Raw genomic sequence first — 27,822 nt, 5'->3', positions numbered from 1 at the left:
AGTGGTTTTTCTTTTCATAATAAAACCAGTTGTGAGTAGTTACATTAGGCATTTACGAAAAAGACACCAATTCTCTTTCAGATTTTGAACTTTTCGCTTGTATAAATAGAAAATCTTTTGGAAAACTGATCTTTATTATTGATAGATACAGTTAAAGACTCTAGCCTAGATATGATACTAGTTTCAACTTCAAAAAGTTTGATGAAAACAACCTTTAGTGAAGAAATTGTTTTATCTCAGTACAATGAAAGGTATCAATAACAAAATAAAGATTCTATGTAGAATAGCTGTTTCCAAAAACTCTATTATTGTCGTCCAGAGCTATCTTAAGGAAACAATGACTTCCTCCCTGCTAAGGAAATCACAACTTTCAGAGGAACAACCCAAGGATACACTTTATCTTGAAGAATAAGAGATCTCATCACGAGCCGGCTTATCATAATCACAAATATTATAACTTGTTGAATTTTCCAATACTGTACACCACAACAAGGTAATGACTCAAGATTGTTGCAATCAAAAGACAAGGGGTCTCATCACGAGCCAGCTTGTTCAACAAAGTTATAAATCAAGTGAATGACTGTATCATAATTTGGCTACCAAACCAAGACATTGTTCTTTAAGAGTAAAAAATAAAATCAAAGCAATAAGTGTGGATATAGATTTTTCTTTGAAAGTTGTAGGCTTCCTTAAGTAGGATACAGGATCATTGTTGGGTAACAAGTAACCCTGTTGAGGCAATAAACGCCTGCTGGCAGCAGAGGCTCTACCTATGACAAATGAGCATATTTAAAACTGGTTTACAGAGAAGACTTTGTTTTATATTTACAAGACCAAGTAATCACTGATGTAAATACAAGGACTAGCCTGAGGAAGCAAATAATCAAAGTTGAAACAAAATATCATTGATAGGTTAGAGCATAATGTATTGTATCTTTCCATAATAAAGTTTAATTTTCTGAAAAATTTTCTGTTTTGGAAGTTTAGAAAATTCAATAGAAAAACAAAGATAACTGGTTCTTCCAAGTGAATCACCAATTGTTGTGGCCACCAACAACCCCCCTCCTTATTTAGTATTAGCAATAACACTATGTAAGTGGGGACCCTTAGTCAAAAAATTCAAAAAACGAATTAGTGTTCATGTATGTCACTCCTTAAGAAATATCGTATCGCGCAAAGAATGATAGGGCATTTTCTTATGAGTCAAAATGATAAAATGCGAGATTGCGACGCGAACTCCATCGCATCGCATGCATTAAGAAACACTCACGTTGGAAAACCTTAAAAATCGCCGATATGCGATATCGCATATCGCATCTCGCAAAATTGCATGGAGGACACATAACGATTAAACGATTAAGCGATCTGCGATCTTGCGATACTACGATCTGCGATCCTTGCGATAGCGTGATCTGCGATCCTTGCGATATCGCGATCAAACATCCTTGTGATAGAACAACACGATGAAATTGCAGTAATGTGATACAACGAAATGCGATACTGCGATGCAAATCGTAGAAACATTCCATCACAGATTTTCCTGGCTCAATATTCAAGAAATTTTTTTCCATAAACCAAGAACTGGATACACGCTTTAATGATAATTAATGAATTACACGCCAGTTGTTAATAAAGTATGATTTTGTGTTTTTCAAAGAGCCAGTTCACATAAGGTGGCGTGTTTTTGAATATCCGTAGCATTTAAAGTTTTCCTATCGTTATTTATTATCATTACTCTCTCCTCACTTGTGAACTGCAGGAACGAAAAACAAAAGTTACACAAAGCAATGTGCAGGAAGCTATGAGGAAAAAGGGTAGAGCTCCAATGTTCAAAGACATAGAAAAGACGCCCTCATAAACAGATACCGCATGCAACAGAGCCGCAGATTCACAGAATGCTGTTGAGCCATCCATTACAGGTCTTTCATATATAGCCATGGTTGAATGAGTACTGAACGATGCTGATATCAACAGGCAGTTTAATGCTCAGGGTCAAGAGCTCACGAGGTCATTATTTTTACAAATTTTGAAGCTTTATACCCGATAAAGATGAAGAGGCGCAAAAGGAGAAAAACGCATCAAAGAAGCCCGGATCAAAGAACGGAGGCAGTTTTCGATGCGCGATTTTTATAACCCAGAATAAAACATGCTCAGTTCATATTAACTTCAGATAATTACAGACAACCAAATATGAGAATAGCACTCTGTGATGCAAGCAGATCGAGAAAACTTCTTGCAGATGCAGAGCATGGAGACTTAGTCTCGGGCTGACTCAAAAGACTCAAACTAACATCACAGACTATAGAGTTAAAACTCCGTGGTGCAAGCAGATCGAGAAAACTTCTCGCAGATGTAGAGCAGGGAGACTTCACTCAGACTCAAATTTCTCAGACTCTCTAAAACTCTCCAAAAACTCCTTGCCCAAATGAACTTACAATGCTAGTATTTATAATATCCTAGCAGGTCATCCGGTGAAAACTTTTACCGGGAACTTGAAACTAGAAGAATCAAACTTTCGGCTAAAACATCATGCAGGATATCTATCACGAAAGGACTTTGTACAAAAAGTAATGAATAGTTCTAAAGATTCGGGCAAGTGGGGACAACCACTTGTTATCTCATCCCTTGGAGGCTAATCCATATGGGGACCGAATCATGACATATCTAAAATGAAAAGATGGCCAGAATCTAGGACATCGGCTCTTATATAAAAGTAATTACACAGTGGAGATTTTATTCAGACTAAATCCCACAGAAACCAGAGAACAATATATGTACAAATAAAGTAGGATATGAAAGGATTTCTTTTGATTGATCCTTATATCAAAGTAAGTACACAGTGGAGATTTTATTCGGACTAAATCCCACGGAAACCAGAGAACAGTATATGTTCAAGTAAAGTAGGATATGAAAGGATTTCTTTTGATTGATCCCTTCAATCAGTCGTTGTTAGCTCTGTTGTATCTCTGGTACAACAAAAGAATGGGAATGCGAACATGAATGTTGGCCTGTCTTGTTCGTCCACTGATATCAATCCTCTGAATCTGACAGAAAGCTTAAAGGACTCATCTTCTTCATTAGGAATGACAATTGTGTGTCGGTGGATGAACTCAAACTCTAAGACATAATCATTCTGGACAGCTACATGCATTTCCCAATGGAAAATTCTAACAAACTCAGCAAAAGTCCTATCAAAAATATTTTTAGCTCTAGGCAAATACCTAAACATAAATAGCTTAAACCATGGACTCCATCAATTGTTAGAGGGATCGATAACTGCTGCATAAAATATGACCTTAAATGAACCATGTATCCTAGCTCTCTGGTGAATAGAAAAATAGTCTGACCATGTCCAGTGAGTATTTTGAATACATCCAAAATAAACAGGATCTGGTTCCCTAGACAATGCATAATAAACACGCCATGGCCTAATCCTATATGGTAACTCTTTTGTATATGACCATCTAGACTCCTCAGAGTCAACCCATTTTTGTAGAATGATTTGTCTCAGGCATAATGGTAAGACTTGGAACTGTTTTGATAGACATTCTAGACAAAACTCATAATGACAGTTACTATAGACTGTGACATACTTGACTCTTTTAGACTCGACATGACTGGACTGACTTGTAGAAGCTTCATGTTGATTAAGTGGTTTGAACATCTTGATTTCCTTGATTTCTTGAGCACCTTCTCTGGTAAGCATGTCAGCAAGATAATTTTCTGCACCAGATTTGTAAATAATATCAAAATCAAAACCTTCAAGCCATAGTGCCCATCTCAGCACTCTGGTACTACCTTGTTCTAGCAATATTTTGTTTGCCAACATCTGTTTCATATGCTTTAGCTCTGTTTTGACAATAAATTTAACACTTTTCAAGAACAAGTGAAATCTCTTTATTCCTCTCTTTACTGCAAGTATTTCTTTATAAGAAGAAGGATACTTTTTCTCTGTATCATCAAAAGATCCTGAGGAATAGGCACAAACCAATTCTTTTCTTCCATGCTTTTGTAACAAAACTGCAGCCCAAGTGTGATCAGAAGCATCTGTTTCAAGTATAAAAGGAATATTAGTATCAGGAAGCTTAAGTTTTGGCAAATCATTAAGCTTACTCTTAATACTAATTACTGTTGTTGTCATTTCATCTGTCCAATTGACAACTTTCTTCTTTAGTTTGTTCAGCAGTATCTTTGTATCCTCTGATTGTTTGGCATAAAAATTCCTTATATAATTTAGACATCCAAGAAATCTCTGCAGTGTTTTCACATCAGTAATAATATCGGGAAATTTCAACAGATGGGTTAGCACATGTGGCTGAAGTTCTACATGTCCTTTTTCTATGTGTAGACCCAAGTAGTCAATCTTGACTTTCCCAAGTTGAAAGTTTTCTTCTGTATCTGAAAGTACCAAGCCATGCTTATATACAAGTTGGTATAACTGTTATAAATGGACCTTGTGCATATTTACATCTCTACTAAATACAAGCAAATCATCAATATATATAATAATGTATTCTACCCCACCAAAAATGTCTTCCATTCTTTTTTGGAATTCAGATGGAGCAATTTTCAAGACCAAAGGGCATCACAGTTCATTGATATTGGCCATGAGGAACAGTGAAAGCTGTTTTATATTTGTCAGCAGGAATAATACCAATCTGCCAAAATCCACTTTTAAGATCAAACTTGCTAAACACATTAGCATTAGTAATCTTAGCAAGTAACAATTCCTTGTTAGGCAGAGGATATCTAATAGGAAGAAGAGCATCATTCAATGCTTTATAATCAATCACAAGTCTTTTCTTACCTCTTTTCTGCTCACTGTGCTTATTGACATAAAAAGAAGGGCAAGCCCAAGGGCTCTTACAGGGTTCAATAAGCTTATGTTCTAACAGCTGTTCAATTTCTGCTTTGCACAATTCTTGTTCTTTCGGATTCATATGATTTGCACTAGCTTTTTGCGGCCTAGGAACAAATCCTTCTTTGTAAGGTAGTGCAACAAAATACTTTTCCCGTACCCAAAAGGCATCTAGCCTGCTGGAAGTACAATCTGTACGAAGCCTATCAGAAATCTGTTGCAAAGTCTTGGGACCATGTAACTCTGCATTTTTGACAATCTTATTAATCTTGGTCAGATCTTGTAGACTATACTATAGAGAATCCTCATCTTCAGGCTGCACATTGATTTTGTAGTCACTTGAAGCAGGGACTGTGATAGGACCAATAGTGGTGGAGAATATAACATAATCTTGTCCAAAAGTGACTGGAAAAAATTTCTTCAGAAAATCTTGTCCTAACAGAACATCAGCACCAGTGTCAAAACTATACAAAATGACAAGAACCTGTACATCATTCAAGAAAATAGGAAATTCAGGAGCTATATGACTTATTTCCATTAAATCACCAGTGATAGCCTTGAATTGGAGTTTAGTAGGCTGCCAATAATAATGGGGGATGGCTTTATATTTGCAGCAGCTACTCATAGCACCAGAATCTATTTGAGCATCCAAAGTATAAGGTTTAATGCTAGGGACTTTAATTCTTATTGGAATAACCACTCTATCTCCAATGCCCATAACATTAAACAACTCAACATTTTTCTTTGGGGATATCCCTTCAATAACTGGAACATTTTTCATCAGTAAACTTGTTAATTTAGAATTACAATCATCATAATCAGAAATAAGTATTTGAAGCTTGGATGGCAACTGTATCATTTCTGGCCTTGTATGATGAATTGAAGATTCCAAATCTGTGATCTTCTTCTTGAGAGTATCAATTTGATTCAAACCTGAAGATACGGAAACCTGCAAAGGTTTGAACATTGAATCGAACTCTCGTTCGATGAATTCATCCTCCTCTCTTTCTTCTTCTGAAAATATTTCTTTCTTTTTGGATGGCAGTTGTTTCTCAAGATTCTCAAGTTTTTCAGTCAATCTTTTTCTTGCTGTAAACTGGACTGGATCTAACTGTGCTAGATCAGCTTTGACTGCTGCAATCTTTGCTTGTATATCTCCTGAAGATTTTAAATTGAACATTTTAATATTAGGAATGAATGTTTCATCAAAATCAGATGATTCTGAATCAATTGTTAATTTCCTGATTTCAGGAATTTCATTATCTGAAGATTCTGAAGAAGAACTTGAAACTTCAAAATATTCTCCATCAGAGTGAGATATGAGATCCCAATCTTGTGGATCATGGATTGTAGAAAATATGTTCATTATCTTCATCTGCTTCTTATCTTTTCTTTCTCTGCAAGTGTTAGCATAATGACCTTCTTTACCACAAATCAAACAAACAACTTTTTTAGAAGGTTTTGATCTTTTCCTAAATACTGCCCTTCTTCCTTTAAATTATCTTTTGGAAGGAAAGTACTTTTTCTTTTTAGGAAAGTATTTATCAGTCTTGCAAGTGCAGGACTTGTCAAACTTTGTCTTTTTAGAACCCTTTCTTTCACTTTTCTTATGACAACCAAAATCATAGGTTTCTTTGAAATTATTGCAAAGCTTTGTGCTAAAGTGCATCTGTTTGGAAAAATTCTTCTTAGCTTTGCTTTCTGCACATTCTTTTTGCAAAATTGTGACAATCATTTGGTGAATAACTGCAAATGATTGTCCTTCCAAATTCACTTTATGATCTGCTATGTACTGATTAATGAGGTCAGGAATTTTACCAGGCATAGACTGAATGTAATACCTTAGATAGGCAACATTATGTGGATCACTAGCCTGATACAGAAGTTTCTGCATAACAAAAAAATACTCTCGCAAATAATCAATGTTGCATAGCTTCTGGGAGAAAAATAGATGTGAATGATGGGCTGCGTCTTCAGGAACTAATCCAACAAATTCATGTTTTAAGGCTTCAAACAATGCTCTTAATGGATCAGTACTATGTTCAACTATTTGATCTTTTTCTTCTTCTGCAAGCCTTTCCCACCATTTCTTTAGTATGCCAGTAAAAGACCATACAATTTGAGTGACTATATCAGACCATGGTGCTTTGGTTCCATCTTTTCTCTGTAGTGCCCATGCATGGACATTATGCAATACATCAATCACTTCATTATATTCAAGGCAATCAATATTTACTAACAATGAGTTTCCATAGCCTCTGGAAGCAGGATTGTCTAGCCTTACAGATGTGGATTGCAAATTTTCAGTATATCTGTTAAATGGGCTTGATGATGATGCTTCATGTGCAGAGGTATCACCAGCACCTCTTTTTACTTTGTTGGAATAGAAAAAAGAATCACTTATATCCCTTTTAGAACTTGGTTCGCCTTGTGTTTGTTCACCAATTATTCCTGACATGGCCATTATTGTAGGAGAAGATGATTGGCCATTTTGTTTTATTAAAGAACTAAGGCTGACATAGTTTTTTGGTAATCTTAGACTTTCAACAAAAGGAAGATCAGCTAGTCTATTCTTCATCAACTCTGTCTTTTCTCTAGCTAGATTGATTCCTTTTTGGATCTTCTCAAGTCTGGCTCTATCTATATTCTCTACCCCTTTAAAAAAAATATGCTTTGATTCATCAGAATTAGAGGAGAATTTCAGCTTTGAATTTGAGACATCTACTTCTCTATAATGAGGTGGAGAAGCAGGAGTGGGGAGTGCATTTGTAAGATGTTCCAAAGACTTGGAGATGATACCCATGTTTGACTGGATATTATTTAACTTTTCTGTGTGTGCATCTTGGGTTCCCAATGTCTCAATATAACCAGTATGCATCTTTTTGATATGTTCTTTAATTTCTAAAACATATCTGGCTATATCATCAATATTCTGAAGCATACAAACTATTTGGAAGTTTGTATAATTATGCAGCTTTTCATTTTCGTTCTGATCTGGATCAGAAGTTGCTCTCATAGATAACCATTGGAAATCTGCTTTCTTTGTTCCATTGCTAAATGTCCTCCTAGAATTTCCAGATTCTAAATATCTTTTTGGTATTTTTTCATTGACTTCTGACTGAGCTCTAGGAAGTGAGAAACTTTTAATATCAGGTATAAAAATTTCAGAGCTAGGGGAATCTTCAGTCTAGAATGTAGAAGATGAAGATGGAACGCAGAACTGACAATCATCAGGTTTATGAGAGGTAGACTTTCTATGATCTTCTCTTGGAGCAGAATGTCTTGATGATAAACTTTTGGGAACAGAGGGTATATGTGGATTCCTACCACCCAAAACTGTAGATCTAGGGAAGGATGACATAGATATAGTAAGTGAAGGAGTGGTAAATTTAAGACCAGAGGATCCGTCAGGATGTTGGATGAGAGACAATTTTGGAGGAACTTTAGATGTTTGCAGTTGAGGATATTTCTGTGAAAGTGGAATATAAGTACTATTCCATTCATCTGGAAGAGTACATTCTGCAAAACCAATCTGTAGGGGAGTAGTGTTACCAGGGCCAACAATAACACCTTCTTTTAAGGCTCTACCAGTTAACTTTGGGTTGAGAGGAGGCATGGAGGTAGAGACAAATCTCAGGCATATAGAAGCATGGAGCTGAGTAATCTGTGACTGTGGGGCAACATTAAAACCATAAAACTGAATATAAGCGTTCAAGAATTCATTGATATAAGGGTCTGTCAGTGAAACTTGATATCTGGGGATAACTGATGACCAAACAGGGTCATTATTGAGGGGACTTTGGAATCCTCCCAATAAAGCGTCATTGAAGTCATTCATTCTAGTATCAAGGACACATGTCAAACATGAAGTATTCAGACCAGGACGGACTAGTGGATTGATTCCAAATTGTATGATACCTATATGGATATACCTATAACCATTTTCTAAACCCCATTTGATATTTTCTGGCTGTATTAGTGGGATTTGGTATACGGACTGGCCAGTGGAAATAGGAATATTCACAGATGTAAATCTAAATAACTGAGCAGCTCGAAACTGAAAAACAGGCATTTTATAAAGCTTATCAATATCAATCTCTGCCAATGTCCAGTTAGGCTGATGTTCAAACTCTTGTGCCAAGAAATCAATGGTAAAAAACAAACTGGAAATAGAAAGCTAAGGAAAAGGCAGAAGCAATCCAAAGGGTTAACCAAGTTGAACTGAGATTATTACTGGGCATACGCGGTAAAGCCACATAGTCAGAGGATGACTCTCAAGTATATCATCAATTTTGCTGAGAAGATGGTGCCAGCTCTTACCAATTCTGTTTGCTTAGCTCAACCAAAAGCGGAAGACAGTCAGCCGACTCTACTCAGGCAAATACTGAATGCTTGCAACGTTAAGGAGCAAATGCAGAAATAGTTAGATATTAGATTTAATTTTTAGAAATAGTTTTGTTTTATTTTTGCTTAGAAAAAGGGCGGTCATTTAAACCGTATCCTAAATCTGTGTAATTAAGTTATTTAGTTAGTAGTATTTAAACCCTTATCATGCATTTAGAGAAGGGTCCAGAAATTTATCAAAAACTTGTCTTCAGAACATGCACTTTTGCACCCTCAGAGGAAGTTTTGGTGAATGAATGGAACAAGATTTGTTGATGTTTGCATTTGATATCTGCTACTGATGTTGCACTTCTGTACTCTTAGTGGATATTAGAGAAAAGAGAGATAAATCATTGTCGCTTGAAGCTCATGAGTAGGACTAGTCATAAATGGTACTTTTATCTCTTGACCATTTCTGCTTATGTGTTAAAGTGATATACAATTTTTAGTTGTTTATGTATTATTGCATGAATGCCTGAGTTATCATTTGGCACTTTTGTACAGTGATAGCTATTTATTTATGCTTAATGTATGAATAGCTCATTATGCGATATGTTTTTCACAACTGTTTCGTCTAACTTTTTATGTGAAGTGGTTCATCCTTATTGATTTCTTTTCTCATAATTGCTGAATGATCTTTATTACCAGTTGCTATTTGAAATCTTTCTAGATCGCATAATAGAATAATTACATCCCGGGTTAGTATAGACTTAGATGTTGCTGCTTATTAGATTACAATAGCATAGCATTCGATTAAATTTAGAATTAGAATATCTTAATTAGGAACTGTTAGATCAGGAACATCAAATTCTACACACACACTCATAGATTGGGAAACTGGTCCCATATCCCCAGTCAGACTCGCTATACCAAACGGATAAGGAGCTGCCAACCAAGGTCCAGACCGAGCGGGTATCCCCCTTGTTGTAGACTCGATTTTCGGGGCTTCAACATATTTGGTGCTAGAAGGAGGGCTGAACTATGAATGGCAAGTAAATCTAAATCTGAATACCATTCTGAGAGTAAATCGCCCTCACCATCTCCCCCGACTTCTCCATTACACTTAAATCCAGAGTTAGAAGTCGCTCGAGTATCAACCGCTGCTACAAACCCTGACATTTCAGAAAAATCTACTATTGAACCTCCTGAAGTCGAATCTTTGATTCACAAACTTCAGCGATTTTCTATTTCTCCTCAAAGGTCTGATAAATATCAAGGCAGCGTGACTTCGCAATATAACCCTGCTCATCCCCTGACCAGATTAAAGAGTGAAAAGTTTGGCGTTCAGCCAACCGAATTACCTCTTCCCACCAGGAAAAGAGCAAGGAAATCACCTAAAGAGTCCAACAGTGAGACTCTTTTGTCAGCATCATCCATCTCAACTTCTTCACCGCGAAGTCAACCATCCACTCCGCCACTTCAGATCATCGTCCATCCGTTCACTGGAACCTCCACAACTCTTCCTCAATCATCTACAATCGTAGTATCTTCATCTTTTGCACTTTCCTCTGTTTGTAGTACAGCGATGGCCCAGTCTCCATGGAATAACCCTGAGGCAGTCTTAATGCCTGCAACCTTGAGTCAAATACCGACCCATCCTCAGAAATGGCTGCCTAAATTTAATCCCGAGGCAAGCATGCTAGCAGAAGAGCACATAAACAACTTTATGCTATCCATTAATCTCAATGGGGTTACTAATGAAGATGCCGTTGTTCGACTCTTTCCTTATACTCTACCAGGAACAACCGGATCATGGTATTTTTCATTACCCTCCGGATCTATCACTAGTTGGGATATCTTCCAGGAGCAATTCCTGACCAAGTTTGGTGATGACAGGTCTACGGCAACATTAATCAACGACCTATCCAACCTTAGGGCCGAATCTAGAAGCCTATCAAAGATTTCAATTTACGTTTCAATAAAATCCTAAACAAAATTCCTACTGCTTCCTAGCCCAGCGAAGAAGTACGAAGTGAATGGTATATCACCACTCTACCATCAAAACATAGTCTTCGTGGACAGGGCTAATAAAACAACCTTAGCTGAAAACATGAAAGAAGTAATAGCAATAGAGAAACGTATAATAGCCCTGGAAAATAAATCCGCGATAGAGGAACGTAAATCCAAGAAAGTCACCTTCAAGGAAGACTCCAAGAAGAAACAAGCAAAAGATCCATTCGATTTGGAAGGATTGCAGAAAGTTCTAAAGACCATGTCCAATGAAATGGTCTACATCAAAAAGAAAGTAGCAGAAACTTCTTCCAAAAAGCCCTACAGAGCTTTTAAAAGAGGCCCTTCAACGGATTCAAAGCCACCCAATGCTATTTCAAATGCTGAATCCGAAGAAGAGGAAGAGGAAATTGCCACTGAAGGGCAAACTGATGAAGAAGAAGTTGTGGAATTACAAGGAATGTGGGATTTCATCCTCTCACAAGAAGAATATCAAGAAGTATTCCCAGTTAGCACACAAAGTAAAAATCAGCTTGATCCTCCCCAAACTATCCCTAAGTCAAAGAGCGCAAGCTCTGCAATAAAGGATAAAGTCGCAACAAAGAAAACGACATCTAAAGCGACTCAAACCAGCCCAGTCCAAACAAATGAATCAACTCCATCTAAAACACTGATCGTGTCGGATGAAATGGAGTACAATATTATAGAAGATATGAAAAAGACTAGGGCCAACATCACCCTTTACGAACTGAGCAAGTTAAAGCATCAACAGAAGATAATGATGAAAGAATTACATGCTGTGCCAGTTGCACCTTTGCCTGCCGCTGTACTTTCACAAGCTTCTCATAACATGGGAAGACCTCCAACTAATGCAATCAATAAGATTGATCCAAATGACATCGCTCTAATTGGAGGAAGATCGAGATCTCATACTCCCCCATTTCTCCTTATGAAATTTTCTATAAAAATGTGCACAATTGTTTGGTAGATTTTGGTGCTTCATCTAATATTTTAACAAAGTCCATATGTGCCAAGTTAAATGTTCAACCACAGAAATCCGCTGTGCGCATAGTTCAGCTAGATCAATCTCAAGTCGAAGTGATTGGCGAACTAAATCAAGTAACCATAAGGCTGTCATCCAACCCAAAGGTATGTCAAGTTATTGAAATTTTAGTTGCTGATATTCCAGAATTTTATGGCTTAATTCTTAGCAGGGATTGGTCAGAAAAACTTCATGGATACTTCGCAAACGACTGGTCACACATGTGGCTACCCTACAACAGTAAACCAAATCAAATAAAAGTTGAACGAGAACTACATCAAAAATACATAGTAACGGAGCTAGAGGGGGAAAATGAACCAGTAGCATATAACAGTAGTATTATTGGCAATTACTCGGTAGATTCTTTCCTCGGCAATTTCAATGCTCATGCGTCACCCTATTTAAAACACTCCATTTTGTCCCAAGTCGAAAATTTTTCTCGAATTGATAGTTCGAAATGTATTGATTTTTTAGATAATCCTGTAAATAAATTTTTGTTTTGGAAATTATTTTTTGATGGTTCTAAATCTAACAAAGGAGCAGGAGCAGGATGCATTCTAATTAGTCCAGAAGGAGATAAAATCATGCTAACATGCAGACTCGAATTTGATTGCACCAACAATACAGCAGAATATGAGGCTTTGGTCCAAGGGTTGTACAAAGCAATCGGGTTAGACGTCAAGTACCTTCAAGTTTTCAGAGACTCTGAGATTGTAGTTAGACAGGTACATAACACTATACATTGCTTATCAGGTCATTTAAAACATTATCAATCCTTAGTTCAAGATCTGACTGAGCATTTCATAGCATTTAATATCTCTTCAATTCCCAGACACCAAAACGCAAGTGCAGACCTTTTAGCTAACGTAGCTTCTAAGCTTATTCCTTCAGAAGATTTTAGTCCAGATAGATTCTCAATAGAATTAATCTTTAGACCATCCATTCCTGATAACATCACAAATAGGAGAGTATTCAATGACGATCCTGATATTGTAAATTTCCTCACATCTGAAGGATCCTACTCCAATCAAATAATTGATGAAGACCAACATGATCGACAATTGCAACAAGATAGCAGTAACAATGCTATAACTAAGTCGGTAGTCAAGTTAGAAGACTTGTACGATTTGAAGGATCGGTTTAAAAGGTCTACCAATTCAAAACTCCAAAGTTCAACCTTGAACTACGAATTAGTAAACCTAGGAACCGATGCCAAACCACAAAACATTAATATAGGTCTCAGCCTAGCCCCTGAAGAAAAATTAGCGTATATTCGTCTTTTGAGACAATATAAAAATGTTTTTGCATGGAATTATGATGAGCTGAAAACATACAACACTTCCATCATCCAACATACTATTCCCATGATCAATAATGAAAAACCTGTTCAACAAAAGCTGAGAAAGATCCATCCCAATTTATAAAATCAGATAAAAACTGAGCTCAACAAGTTATTGAAAGCCAGAATAATCTTTCCCGTCAGACATTCCAAATGGGTCTCCAATATGGTACCTGTTAGAAAGAAAAACAGAGATATTAGGATTTGCATTGATTTCGAAACCTTAACAAGGCCTGTCAAAAATATAATTTTCCTTTACCACCTATGGAACATATATTGCAGGGAGTGGCGGGCTCAGAATTAATGTCTTTCTTGGATGGATTTTCAGGATACAATCAAGTGTTGGTACATCCTGATGATCAATTGAAAACCACATTCAGAACTAAATGGGGCACATACGCATATCGAAAGATGCCATTTGTTTTGATTAATGCTGGTGCCACATTTCAGAGAGCCATGGACATCGTATTCAAAGGTTTAGTCAATAAATCTGTAGTAATTTATTTGGATGATATAACAGTGTATTCCAAGAAACGAAGCGACCATCTTAGAGACTTGAAACAAATCTTCCAACGGTGTTTAAGGTATGGAATTTCACTTAACCCAAAGAAATATTTTTTCGCATTAAGTGAAGGGAAACTTCTAGGATTCATAGTGTCAAAATCCGGTATTCACATCGATTCCAACAGAATCAAAGAGATTTCTGAAATATCCTTACCTCATAACAAAAAAGTCATGCAATCTTTCCTTGGTCAGATCAACTTTGTAAAGAGATTCGTCCCAGATTTTTCACGAATCGTCTCTCTTTTGCAAGCCATGATTAAAAAGAACTCAAATTTTAAATGGGGCCAAGATGAACATGAAGCATTCAGTCTGATCAAACAAGCTATTATTAATGCTCCATCGTTAGCAACTCCAAATTTTTCAGAGCCTTTTATTTTATATACATTTGCATCAGATAGGTCATATGTTGCGATACTCACTCAAGCAAATCAAGAAAAAGCGAAAGCCCCAATTGCGTTTTTCAGTTCAAATTTACAGGGCGCTGAATTAAATTATTCAGACGTGGAGAAACAGGCTTATGCTATTTTCAAAGCTGTCAAATACTTCAGACCTTTCTTACTCAAAACCCATACTAAAATTATAGTACCGTTTCCAGCGGTAAGGAATCTTCTAGTATAGAAGGATGTGGGTGAGAAAAGGGCCAATTGGGTTACTGCCTTACAGGAATATGACATTGAGATTAAACCAGCAAACATTGTAAGAGGCCAAGGCTTTTGCAAAATGCCGGCTGGAGCATCGCAAATTTCTGAAATTCCATCTACAAAGGTACAAATGTGCGAGGTAAGCCTAAACGATGCAGAGTCATTATACGTTGATATCATTTATTATCTTAAGAACGGGTCTGCTCCTTCACACCTTGATCATACTAAAAAAAGAGCTCTAAGGTTGAAAGCCAAGCAATATCAGCTCATAAATGATATTATTTTTAGAATAAATTATGATTCTATTCTTATTAGGTGCCTTGAGAAATCTGAAGCTGAAAAAGTTTTGCAGGAACTCCACGATGGGCCAGTAGGCGGACACTATGCTGGAGATGCTACTGCACATAAAATCTTGCATGCAGGATATTACTAGCCCACGTTATTTAAAGACTAGCACAGTTACGTGAGGAAATATCAAGTCTGCCAAACTACTGCTGGAAGACAAAAGAAGCCATCCTTGCCACTACAGCCGGTTAACATTAAGCAACCTTTCAGTCAGTGGGGATTGGACATAATAGGTGAGATTGTTCCTCACTCTTCTAAGCAGCATAGATACATCCTCACAGCAACAGATCATTTTACTAAGTGGGTAGAAGCAGTTCCACTCAAGACGGCTAATGCTGAAAATATCATTGAGTTCATAGATCAATTTATAATCACCAGGTTTGGATTGCCTTCCGCTTTAATGTTTGATAATGCATCATACTTTTTTGGAAATGCAATGACTGAATTTGCACTTAAAAGAGGATTCAAACTTAAATATTCGGCCAATTATTACCCACAAGGCAATGGGTTAGCTGAGTCCATAAATAAAAACCTAATCAGGATTATCAAAAGAACAGTTGACCAAAATCATAAAAATTGGCTTAAGGCTTTGAAATATGCTTTATGGGTAGACCGAATAACGCAAAAAGCTTCTATCGGCACTTCTCCCTTTGATTTAGTTTATGGAAAAGAAGTGTTTCTTCCGACTCATTTGGAAATTCCCTCTTTGTCTCTAGTTCAATACATTGATGAAGTACCCACTTCCTCCTTACAGCTAAGACAAATGGAAATAATTAAATTAGAAGAACAACGAGAATAGGCTAAGAAAATGCATGTTCATCATCAAGCACTAGTAAAATCCTCTTTTGATTCAAACATAATGACCAGAAAAGATTTTCAGATGGGAGACTTAGTTTTAAAATGGGACAAGGCTCATGAAGAGAAAGGCAAACATACAAAATTTCAAAGAATGTGGCTTGGTCCTTTTCAAATTGTAAAAGTCATAGGTCCATCAACGTTTGTGTTACGAGATTTAGCAGGTAAGAGAGACTCTTTGCCTGTTAATGGACAAATTCTCAAGAAATATTTTCCATAGAAGATGATTCTTCTATTTTTGTAGAGTAGTGGTTTTTCTTTTCATAATAAAACCAGTTGTGAGTAGTTACATTAGGCATTTACGAAAAAGACACCAATTCTCTTTCAGATTTTGAACTTTTTGCTTGTATAAATAGCAAATCTTTTGGAAAACTGATCTTTATTATTGATAGATACAGTTAAAGACTCTAGCCTAGATATGATACTAGTTTCAACTTCAAAAAGTTTGATGAAAACAACCTTTAGTGAAGAAATTGTTTTATCTCAGTACAATGAAAGGTATCAATAACAAAATAAAGATTCTATGTAGAATAGCTGTTTCCAAAAACTCTATTATTGTCGTCCAGAGCTATCTTAAGGAAACAATGACTTCCTCCCTGCTAAGGAAATCACAACTTTCAGAGGAACAACCCAAGGATACACTTTATCTTGAAGAATAAGAGATCTCATCACGAGCCGGCTTATCATAATCACAAATATTATAACTTGTTGAATTTTCCAATACTGTACACCACAACAAGGTAATGACTCAAGATTGTTGCAATCAAAAGACAAGGGGTCTCATCACGAGCCAGCTTGTTCAACAAAGTTATAAATCAAGTGAATGACTGTATCATAATTTGGCTACCAAACCAAGACATTGTTCTTTAAGAGTAAAAAATAAAATCAAAGCAATAAGTGTGGATATAGATTTTTCTTTGAAAGTTGTAGGCTTCCTTAAGTAGGATACAGGATCATTGTTGGGTAACAAGTAACCCTGTTGAGGCAATAAACGCCTGCTGGCAGCAGAGGCTCTACCTATGACAAATGAGCATATTTAAAACTGGTTTACAGAGAAGACTTTGTTTTATATTTACAAGACCAAGTAATCACTGATGTAAATACAAGGACTAGCCTGAGGAAGCAAATAATCAAAGTTGAAACAAAATATCATTGATAGGTTAGAGCATAATGTATTGTATCTTTCCATAATAAAGTTTAATTTTCTGAAAAATTTTCTATTTTGGAAGTTTAGAAAATTCAATAGAAAAACAAAGATAACTGGTTCTTCCAAGTGAATCACCAATTGTTGTGGCCACCAACAACCCCCCTCCTTATTTAGTATTAGCAATAACACTATGTAAGTGGGGACCCTTAGTCAAAAAATTCAAAAAACGAATTAGTGTTCATGTATGTCACTCCTTAAGAAATATCGTATCGCGCAAAGAATGATAGGGCATTTTCTTATGAGTCAAAATGATAAAATGCGAGATTGCGACGCGAACTCCATCGCATCGCATGCATTAAGAAACACTCACGTTGGAAAACCTTAAAAATCGCCGATATGCGATATCGCATATCGCATCTCGCAAAATTGCATGGAGGACACATAACGATTAAACGATTAAGCGATCTGCGATCTTGCGATACTACGATCTGCGATCCTTGCGATAGCGTGATCTGCGATCCTTGCGATATCGCGATCAAACATCCTTGTGATAGAACAACACGATGAAATTGCAGTAATGTGATACAACGAAATGCGATACTGCGATGCAAATCGTAGAAACATTCCATCACAGATTTTCCTGGCTCAATATTCAAGAAATTTTTTTCCATAAACCAAGAACTGGATACACGCTTTAATGATAATTAATGAATTACACGCCAGTTGTTAATAAAGTATGATTTTGTGTTTTTCAAAGAGCCAGTTCACATAAGGTGGCGTGTTTTTGAATATCCGTAGCATTTAAAGTTTTCCTATCGTTATTTATTATCATTACTCTCTCCTCACTTGTGAACTGCAGGAACGAAAAACAAAAGTTACACAAAGCAATGTGCAGGAAGCTATGAGGAAAAAGGGTAGAGCTCCAATGTTCAAAGACAGAGAAAAGACGCCCTCATAAACAGATACCGCATGCAACAGAGCCGCAGATTCACAGAATGCTGTTGAGCCATCCATTACAGGTCTTTCATATATAGCCATGGTTGAATGAGTACTGAACGATGCTGATATCAACAGGCAGTTTAATGCTCAGGGTCAAGAGCTCACGAGGTCATTATTTTTACAAATTTTGAAGCTTTATACCCAATAAAGATGAAGAGGCGCAAAAGGAGAAAAACGCATCAAAGAAGCCCGGATCAAAGAACGGAGGCAGTTTTCGATGCGCGATTTTTATAACCCAGAATAAAACATGCTCAGTTCATATTAACTTCAGATAATTACAGACAACCAAATATGAGAATAGCACTCTGTGATGCAAGCAGATCGAGAAAACTTCTTGCAGATGCAGAGCATGGAGACTTAGTCTCGGGCTGACTCAAAAGACTCAAACTAACATCACAGACTATAGAGTTAAAACTCCGTGGTGCAAGCAGATCGAGAAAACTTCTCGCAGATGTAGAGCAGGGAGACTTCACTCAGACTCAAACTTCTCAGACTCTCTAAAACTCTCCAAAAACTCCTTGCCCAAATGAACTTACAATGCTAGTATTTATAATATCCTAGCAGGTCATCCGGTGAAAACTTTTACCGGGAACTTGAAACTAGAAGAATCAAACTTTCGGCTAAAACATCATGCAGGATATCTATCACGAAAGGACTTTGTACAAAAAGTAATGAATAGTTCTAAAGATTCGGGCAAGTGGGGACAACCACTTGTTATCTCATCCCTTGGAGGCTAATCCATATGGGGACCGAATCATGACATATCTAAAATGAAAAGATGGCCAGAATCTAGGACATCGGCTCTTATATAAAAGTAATTACACAGTGGAGATTTTATTCAGACTAAATCCCACAGAAACCAGAGAACAATATATGTACAAATAAAGTAGGATATGAAAGGATTTCTTTTGATTGATCCTTATATCAAAGTAAGTACACAGTGGAGATTTTATTCGGACTAAATCCCACGGAAACCAGAGAACAGTATATGTTCAAGTAAAGTAGGATATGAAAGGATTTCTTTTGATTGATCCCTTCAATCAGTCGTTGTTAGCTCTGTTGTATCTCTGGTACAACAAAAGAATGGGAATGTGAACATGAATGTTGGCCTGTCTTGTTCGTCCACTGATATCAATCCTCTGAATTTGACAGAAAGCTTAAAGGACTCATCTTCTTCATTAGGAATGACAATTGTGTGTCGGTGGATGAACTCAAACTCTAAGACATAATCATTTTGGACAGCTACATGCATTTCCCAATGGAAAATTCTAACAAACTCAGCAAAAGTCCTATCAAAAATATTTTTAGCTCTAGGCAAATACCTAAACATAAATAGCTTAAACCATGGACTCCATCAATTGTTAGAGGGATCGATAACTGCTGCATAAAATATGACCTTAAATGAACCATGTATCCTAGCTCTCTGGTGAATAGAAAAATAGTCTGACCATGTCCAGTGAGTATTTTGAATACATCCAAAATAAACAGGATCTGGTTCCCTAGACAATGCATAATAAACACGCCATGGCCTAATCCTATATGGTAACTCTTTTGTATATGACCATCTAGACTCCTCAGAGTCAACCCATTTTTGTAGAATGATTTGTCTCAGGCATAATGGTAAGACTTGGAACTGTTTTGATAGACATTCTAGACAAAACTCATAATGACAGTTACTATAGACTGTGACATACTTGACTCTTTTAGACTCGACATGACTGGACTGACTTGTAGAAGCTTCATGTTGATTAAGTGGTTTGAACATCTTGATTTCCTTGATTTCTTGAGCACCTTCTCTGGTAAGCATGTCAGCAAGATAATTTTCTGCACCAGATTTGTAAATAATATCAAAATCAAAACCTTCAAGCCATAGTGCCCATCTCAGCACTCTGGTACTACCTTGTTCTAGCAATATTTTGTTTGCCAACATCTGTTTCATATGCTTTAGCTCTGTTTTGACAATAAATTTAACACTTTTCAAGAACAAGTGAAATCTCTTTATTCATCTCTTTACTGCAAGTATTTCTTTATAAGAAGAAGGATACTTTTTCTCTGTATCATCAAAAGATCCTGAGGAATAGGCACAAACCAATTCTTTTCTTCCATGCTTTTGTAACAAAACTGCAGCCCAAGTGTGATCAGAAGCATCTGTTTCAAGTATAAAAGGAATATTAGTATCAGGAAGCTTAAGTTTTGGCAAATCATTAAGCTTACTCTTAATACTAATTACTGTTGTTGTCATTTCATCTGTCCAATTGACAACTTTCTTCTTTAGTCTATTCAGCAGTATCTTTGTATCCTCTGATTGTTTGGCATAAAAATTCCTTATATAATTTAGACATCCAAGAAATCTCTGCAGTGTTTTCACATCAGTAATAATATCGGGAAATTTCAACAGATGGGTTAGCACATGTGGCTGAAGTTCTACATGTCCTTTTTCTATGTGTAGACCCAAGTAGTCAATCTTGACTTTCCCAAGTTGAAAGTTTTCTTCTGTATCTGAAAGTACCAAGCCATGCTTATATACAAGTTGGTATAACTGTTATAAATGGACCTTGTGCATATTTACATCTCTATTAAATACAAGCAAATCATCAATATATATAATAATGTATTCTACCCCACCAAAAATGTCTTCCATTCTTTTTTGGAATTCAGATGGAGCAATTTTCAAGACCAAAGGGCATCACAGTCCATTGATATTGGCCATGAGGAACAGTGAAAGTTGTTTTATATTTGTCAGCAGGAATAATACCAATCTGCCAAAATCCACTTTTAAGATCAAACTTGCTAAACACATTAACATTAGTAATCTTAGCAAGTAACAATTCCTTGTTAGGCAGAGGATATCTAATAGGAAGAAGAGCATCATTCAATGCTTTATAATCAATCACAAGTCTTTTCTTACCTCTTTTCTGCTCACTGTGCTTATTGACATAAAAAGAAGGGCAAGCCCAAGGGCTCTTACAGGGTTCAATAAGCTTCTGTTCTAACAGCTGTTCAATTTTTGCTTTGCACAATTCTTGTTCTTTCGGATTCATATGATTTGCACTAGCTTTTTGCGGCCTAGGAACAAATCCTTCTTTGTAAGGTAGTGCAACAAAATACTTTTCCCGTACCCAAAAGGCATCTAGCCTACTGGAAGTACAATCTGTACGAAGCCTATCAGAAATCTGTTGCAAAGTCTTGGGACCATGTAACTCTGCATTTTTGACAATCTTATTAATCTTGGTCAGATCTTGTAGACTATACTATAGAGAATCCTCATCTTCAGGCTGCACATTGATTTTGTAGTCACTGGAAGCAGGGACTGTGATAGGACCAATAGTGGTGGAGAATATAACATAATCTTGTCCAAAAGTGACTGGAAAAAATTTCTTCAGAAAATCTTGTCCTAACAGAACATCAGCACCAGTGTCAAAACTATACAAAATGACAAGAACCTGTACATCATTCAAGAAAATAGGAAATTCAGGAGCTATATGACTTATTTCCATTAAATCACCAGTGATAGCCTTGAATTGGAGTTTAGTAGGCTGCCAATAATAATGGGGGATGGCTTTATATTTGCAGCAGCTACTCATAGCACCAGAATCTATTTGAGCATCCAAAGTATAAGGTTTAATGCTAGGGACTTTAATTCTTATTGGAATAACCACTCTATCTCCAATGCCCATAACATTAAACAGCTCAACATTTTTCTTTGGGGATATCCCTTCAATAACTGGAACATTTTTCATCAGTAAACTTGTTAATTTAGAATTACAATCATCATAATCAGAAATAAGTATTTGAAGCTTGGATGACAACTGTATCATTTCTGACCTTGTATGATGAATTGAAGATTCCAAATCTGTGATCTTCTTCTTGAGAGTATCAATTTGATTCAAACCTGGAGATACGGAAACCTGCAAAGGTTTGAACATTGAATCGAACTCTCGTTCGATGAATTCATCCTCCTCTCTTTCTTCTTCTGAAAATATTTCTTTCTTTTTGGATGGCAGTTGTTTCTCAAGATTCTCAAGTTTTTCAGTCAATCTTTTTCTTGCTGTAAACTGGACTGGATCTAACTGTGCTAGATCAGCTTTGACTGCTGCAATCTTTGCTTGTATATCTCCTGAAGATTTTAAATTGAACATTTTAATATTAGGAATGAATGTTTCATCAAAATCAGATGATTCTGAATCAATTGTTAATTTCCTGATTTCAGGAATTTCATTATCTGAAGATTCTGAAGAAGAACTTGAAACTTCAAAATATTCTCCATCAGAGTGAGATATGAGATCCCAATCTTGTGGATCATGGATTGTAGAAAATATGTTCATTATCTTCATCTGCTTCTTATCTTTTCTTTCTCTGCAAGTGTTAGCATAATGACCTTCTTTACCACAAATCAAACAAACAACTTTTTTAGAAGGTTTTGATCTTTTCCTAAATACTGCCCTTCTTCCTTTAAATTATCTTTTGGAAGGAAAGTACTTTTTCTTTTTAGGAAAGTATTTATCAGTCTTGCAAGTGCAGGACTTGTCAAACTTTGTCTTTTTAGAACCCTTTCTTTCACTTTTCTTATGACAACCAAAATCATAGGTTTCTTTGAAATTATTGCAAAGCTTTGTGCTAAAGTGCATCTGTTTGGAAAAATTCTTCTTAGCTTTGCTTTCTGCACATTCTTTTTGCAAAATTGTGACAATCATTTGGTGCATAACTGCAAATGATTGTCCTTCCAAATTCACTTTATGATCTGCTATGTACTGATTAATGAGGTCAGGAATTTTACCAGGCATAGACTGAATGTAATACCTTAGATAGGCAACATTATGTGGATCACTAGCCTGATACAGAAGTTTCTGCATAACACAAAAATACTCTCGCAAATAATCAATGTTGCATAGCTTCTGGGAGAAAAATAGATGTGAATGATGGGCTGCGTCTTCAGGAACTAATCCAACAAATTCATGTTTTAAGGCTTCAAACAATGCTCTTAATGGATCAGTACTATGTTCAACTATTTGATCTTTTTCTTCTTCTGCAAGCCTTTCCCACCATTTCTTTAGTATGCCAGTAAAAGACCATACAATTTGAGTGACTATATCAGACCATGGTGCTTTGGTTCCATCTTTTCTCTGTAGTGCCCATGCATGGACATTATGCAATACATCAATCACTTCATTATATTCAAGGCAATCAATATTTACTAACAATGAGTTTCCATAGCCTCTGGAAGCAGGATTGTCTAGCCTTACAGATGTGGATTGCAAATTTTCAGTATATCTGTTAAATGGGCTTGATGATGATGCTTCATGTGCAGAGGTATCACCAGCACCTCTTTTTACTTTGTTGGAATAGAAAAAAGAATCACTTATATCCCTTTTAGAACTTGGTTCGCCTTGTGTTTGTTCACCAATTATTCCTGACATGGCCATTATTGTAGGAGAAGATGATTGGCCATTTTGTTTTATTAAAGAACTAAGGCTGACATAGTTTTTTGGTAATCTTAGACTTTCAACAAAAGGAAGATCAACTAGTCTATTCTTCATCAACTCTGTCTTTTCTCTAGCTAGATTGATTCCTTTTTGGATCTTCTCAAGTCTGGCTCTATCTATATTCTCTACCCCTTTAAAAAAAATATGCTTTGATTCATCAGAATTAGAGGAGAATTTCAGCTTTGAATTTGAGACATCTACTTCTCTATAATGAGGTGGAGAAGCAGGAGTGGGGAGTGCATTTGTAAGATGTTCCAAAGGCTTGGAGATGATACCCATGTTTGACTGGATATTATTTAACTTTTCTGTGTGTGCATCTTGGGTTCCCAATGTCTCAATATAACCAGTATGCATCTTTTTGATATGTTCTTTAATTTCTAAAACATATCTGGCTATATCATCAATATTCTGAAGCATACAAACTATTTGGAAGTTTGTATAATTATGCAGCTTTTCATTTTCGTTCTGATCTGGATCAGAAGTTTCTCTCATAGATAACCATTGGAAATATGCTTTCTTTGTTCCATTGCTAAATGTCCTCCTAGAATTTCCAGATTCTAAATATCTTTTTGGTATTTTTGCATTGACTTCTGACTGAGCTCTAGGAAGTGAGAAACTTTTAATATCAGGTATAAAAATTTCAGAGCTAGGGGAATCTTCAGTCTAGAATGTAGAAGATGAAGATGGAACGCAGAACTGACAATCATCAGGTTTATGAGAGGTAGACTTTCTATGATCTTCTCTTGGAGCAGAATGTCTTGATGATAAACTTTTGGGAACAGAGGGTATATGTGGATTCCTACCACCCAAAACTGTAGATCTAGGGAAGGATGACATAGATATAGTAAGTGAAGGAGTGGTAAATTTAAGACCAGAGGATCCGTCAGGATGTTGGATGAGAGACAATTTTGGAGGAACTTTAGATGTTTGCAGTTGAGGATATTTCTGTGAAAGTGGAATATAAGTACTATTCCATTCATCTGGAAGAGTACATTCTGCAAAACCAATCTGTAGGGGAGTAGTGTTACCAGGGCCAACAATAACACCTTCTTTTAAGGCTCTACCAGTTAACTTTGGGTTGAGAGGAGGCATGGAGGTAGAGACAAATCTCAAGCATATAGAAGCATGGAGCTGAGTAATCTGTGACTGTGGGGCAACATTAAAACCATAAAACTGAATATAAGCGTTCAAGAATTCATTGATATAAGGGTCTGTCAGTGAAACTTGATATCTGGGGATAACTGATGACCAAACAGGGTCATTATTGAGGGGACTTTGGAATCCTCCCAATAAAGCGTCGTTGAAGTCATTCATTCTAGTATCAAGGACACATGTCAAGCATGAAGTATTCAGACCAGGACGGACTAGTGGATTGATTCCAAATTGTATGATACCTATATGGATATACCTATAACCATTTTCTAAACCCCATTTGATATTTTCTGGCTGTATTAGTGGGATTTGGTATACGGACTGGCCAGTGGAAATAGGAATATTCACAGATGTAAATCTAAATAACTGAGCAGCTCGAAACTGAAAAACAGGCATTTTATAAAGCTTATCAATATCAATCTCTGCCAATGTCCAGTTAGGCTGATGTTCAAACTCTTGTGCCAAGAAATCAATGGTAAAAAACAAACTGGAAATAGAAAGCTAAGGAAAAGGCAGAAGCAATCCAAAGGGTTAACCAAGTTGAACTGAGATTATTACTGGGCATACGCGGTAAAGCCACATAGTCAGAGGATGACTCTCAAGTATATCATCAATTTTGCTGAGAAGATGGTGCCAGCTCTTACCAATTCTGTTTGCTTAGCTCAACCAAAAGCGGAAGACAGTCAGCCGACTCTACTCAGGCAAATACTGAATGCTTGCAACGTTAAGGAGCAAATGCAGAAATAGTTAGATATTAGATTTAATTTTTAGAAATAGTTTTGTTTTATTTTTGCTTAGAAAAAGGGCGGTCATTTAAACCCTTATCATGCATTTAGAGAAGGGTCCAGAAATTTATCAAAAACTTGTCTTCAGAACATGCACTTTTGCACCCTCAGAGGAAGTTTTGGTGAATGAATGGAACAAGATTTGTTGATGTTTGCATTTGATATCTGCTATTGATGTTGCACTTCTGTACTCTTAGTGGATATTAGAGAAAAGAGAGATAAATCATTGTCGCTTGAAGCTCATGAGTAGGACTAGTCATAAATGGTACTTTTATCTCTTGACCATTTCTGCTTATGTGTTAAAGTGATATACAATTTTTAGTTGTTTATGTATTATTGCATGAATGCCTGAGTTATCATTTGGCACTTTTGTATGGTGATAGCTATTTATTTATGCTTAATGTATGAATAGCTCATTATGCGATATGTTTTTCACAACTGTTTCGTCTAACGTTTTATGCGAAGTGGTTCATCCTTATTGATTTCTTTTCTCATAATAGCTGAATGATCTTTATTACCAGTTGTTATTTGAAATATTTCTAGATCGCATAATAGAAGAATTACATCCCGGGTTAGTATAGACTTAGATGTTGCTGCTTATTAGATTACAATAGCATAGCATTAGATTAAATTTATAATTAGAATATCTTAATTAGGAACTGTTAGATCATGAATATCAAATTCTGCACACACACACTCATAGATTGGGAGACTGGTCCCATATCCCCAGTCGGACCCGCTATACCAAACGGATAAGGAGTTTCTAACCAAGGTCCGGACCGGGCGGGTATCCCCCTTGTTGTAGACCCGATTTTCGGGGCTTCAACACACTCAAAACTATAAATATGGAAGTGTTGTTGCCCCTAGTCTTTCACAATCTATAAGGTTGACATCACAACAATTGGAAGAAAAAATTTGTTATAATTGTGATAGCAAATACACTAAAGGTCATAAGTGTGCTGAGAAGAAATTATTCTGCATAGATTGTGAAGAGGAAGAAGAAAAGGAACAGGAAAGGTCAAAAGAAGAGGATATACTCCAAAAACAAAGCCTAGATAAGGAAGAAATGAATCTGACCATATCTTGTAATGCATTGGCTGGAATTACCACTCCTCAAACCATCAAGATAGAAGGAAAAATCAAAGAAGGAAAAGGTAATAGTGTTGATTGATTCAAGAAGTACCCACAATTTTATTCATTGTAAGGTAGCAAAAGAATTGAATTGTTTCCTATATCCAGTGCCAGAGTGTCAAGTGATGGTTGCAAATGGAGGAACGATAAATTGCTCTGGAAAGTGCCATAATATCAAGCTATCCATAGGAGAATATGTATTTACTAGCCCAATGCTTTCCATTCCAATGGGAGGTGTTGATGTTGTACTAGGAGTCCAATGGCTACAATCCTTGGGTACAATAGATTTTAATTTTCAAGAACTTTTCATGAAATTTTATACGGAAGGAAAGGAAGTTGAATTAAGGGGTATTGCAGGGAAATCAGGAAAGATAATCAGCTCTAACGGTATGACAAAGCTTCTAAAAAAGGAACGAATAGGTGTAATTGCACAATTATGTTCGCTAGATGTTTCCACATCGAAATCATCTATTTCTCCATATCTCCAAAAATTCTTGGACAATCATTCCAAGGTATTTGAGACTCCCAAAGGTTTCCCACCTATTCATGATTATGATCATGCTATTCATCTAAATCCAGGAAGTGTTCCTCCAAACATTAGGCTGTATAGATATCCCTATGCCCAAAAGAGTGAAATTGAACGTATGGTTGCAGAAATGCTAGAGGCTGGTATAATTCAACCTAGTCAAAGTTTTTTCTCTGCTCCAGTAGTATTGGTGCACAAGAAGGATGGATCATGGCACATGTTTCTTGATTATATGGAGCTCAACAAGCTCACTATTAAAGATAAGTTTTTCATTCCTGTCATTGATGAATTACTGGATGAATTGCATGGATCAATTCACTTCAACAAGTTGGATCTTCGTCCAGGATATCATCAAATTAGAATGAAGACTGAAGACATTCTGAAAACAACATTTAGAACTCATGAGGGTCATTATGAATTTTTGGTCATGCCTTTTGGCCTTACCAATGCACTTTCTGCATTTCAAGGTTTGATGAATACCATTTTCAAACCATTCCTTAGAGAATTTGTGTTAGTATCTTTTGATGATATACTAATCTACAACAAGTCTTGGAAGGATTGAACATGTTGACAGGGTGCTACAACTATTGGAGGAGAAACAATTATATGCAAAAAGATCCAA

The sequence above is a fragment of the Pinus tabuliformis genome, chromosome 5_1, assembly GCF_031772625.1.
Source record: "Pinus tabuliformis cultivar Carrire ecotype Pingquan chromosome 5_1, CPIR1, whole genome shotgun sequence".
Lineage (NCBI taxonomy): Eukaryota > Viridiplantae > Streptophyta > Pinopsida > Pinales > Pinaceae > Pinus > Pinus tabuliformis.
The sequence above is the reverse complement of the archived record's forward strand: the minus strand, read 5'-3'. Positions refer to the sequence as shown.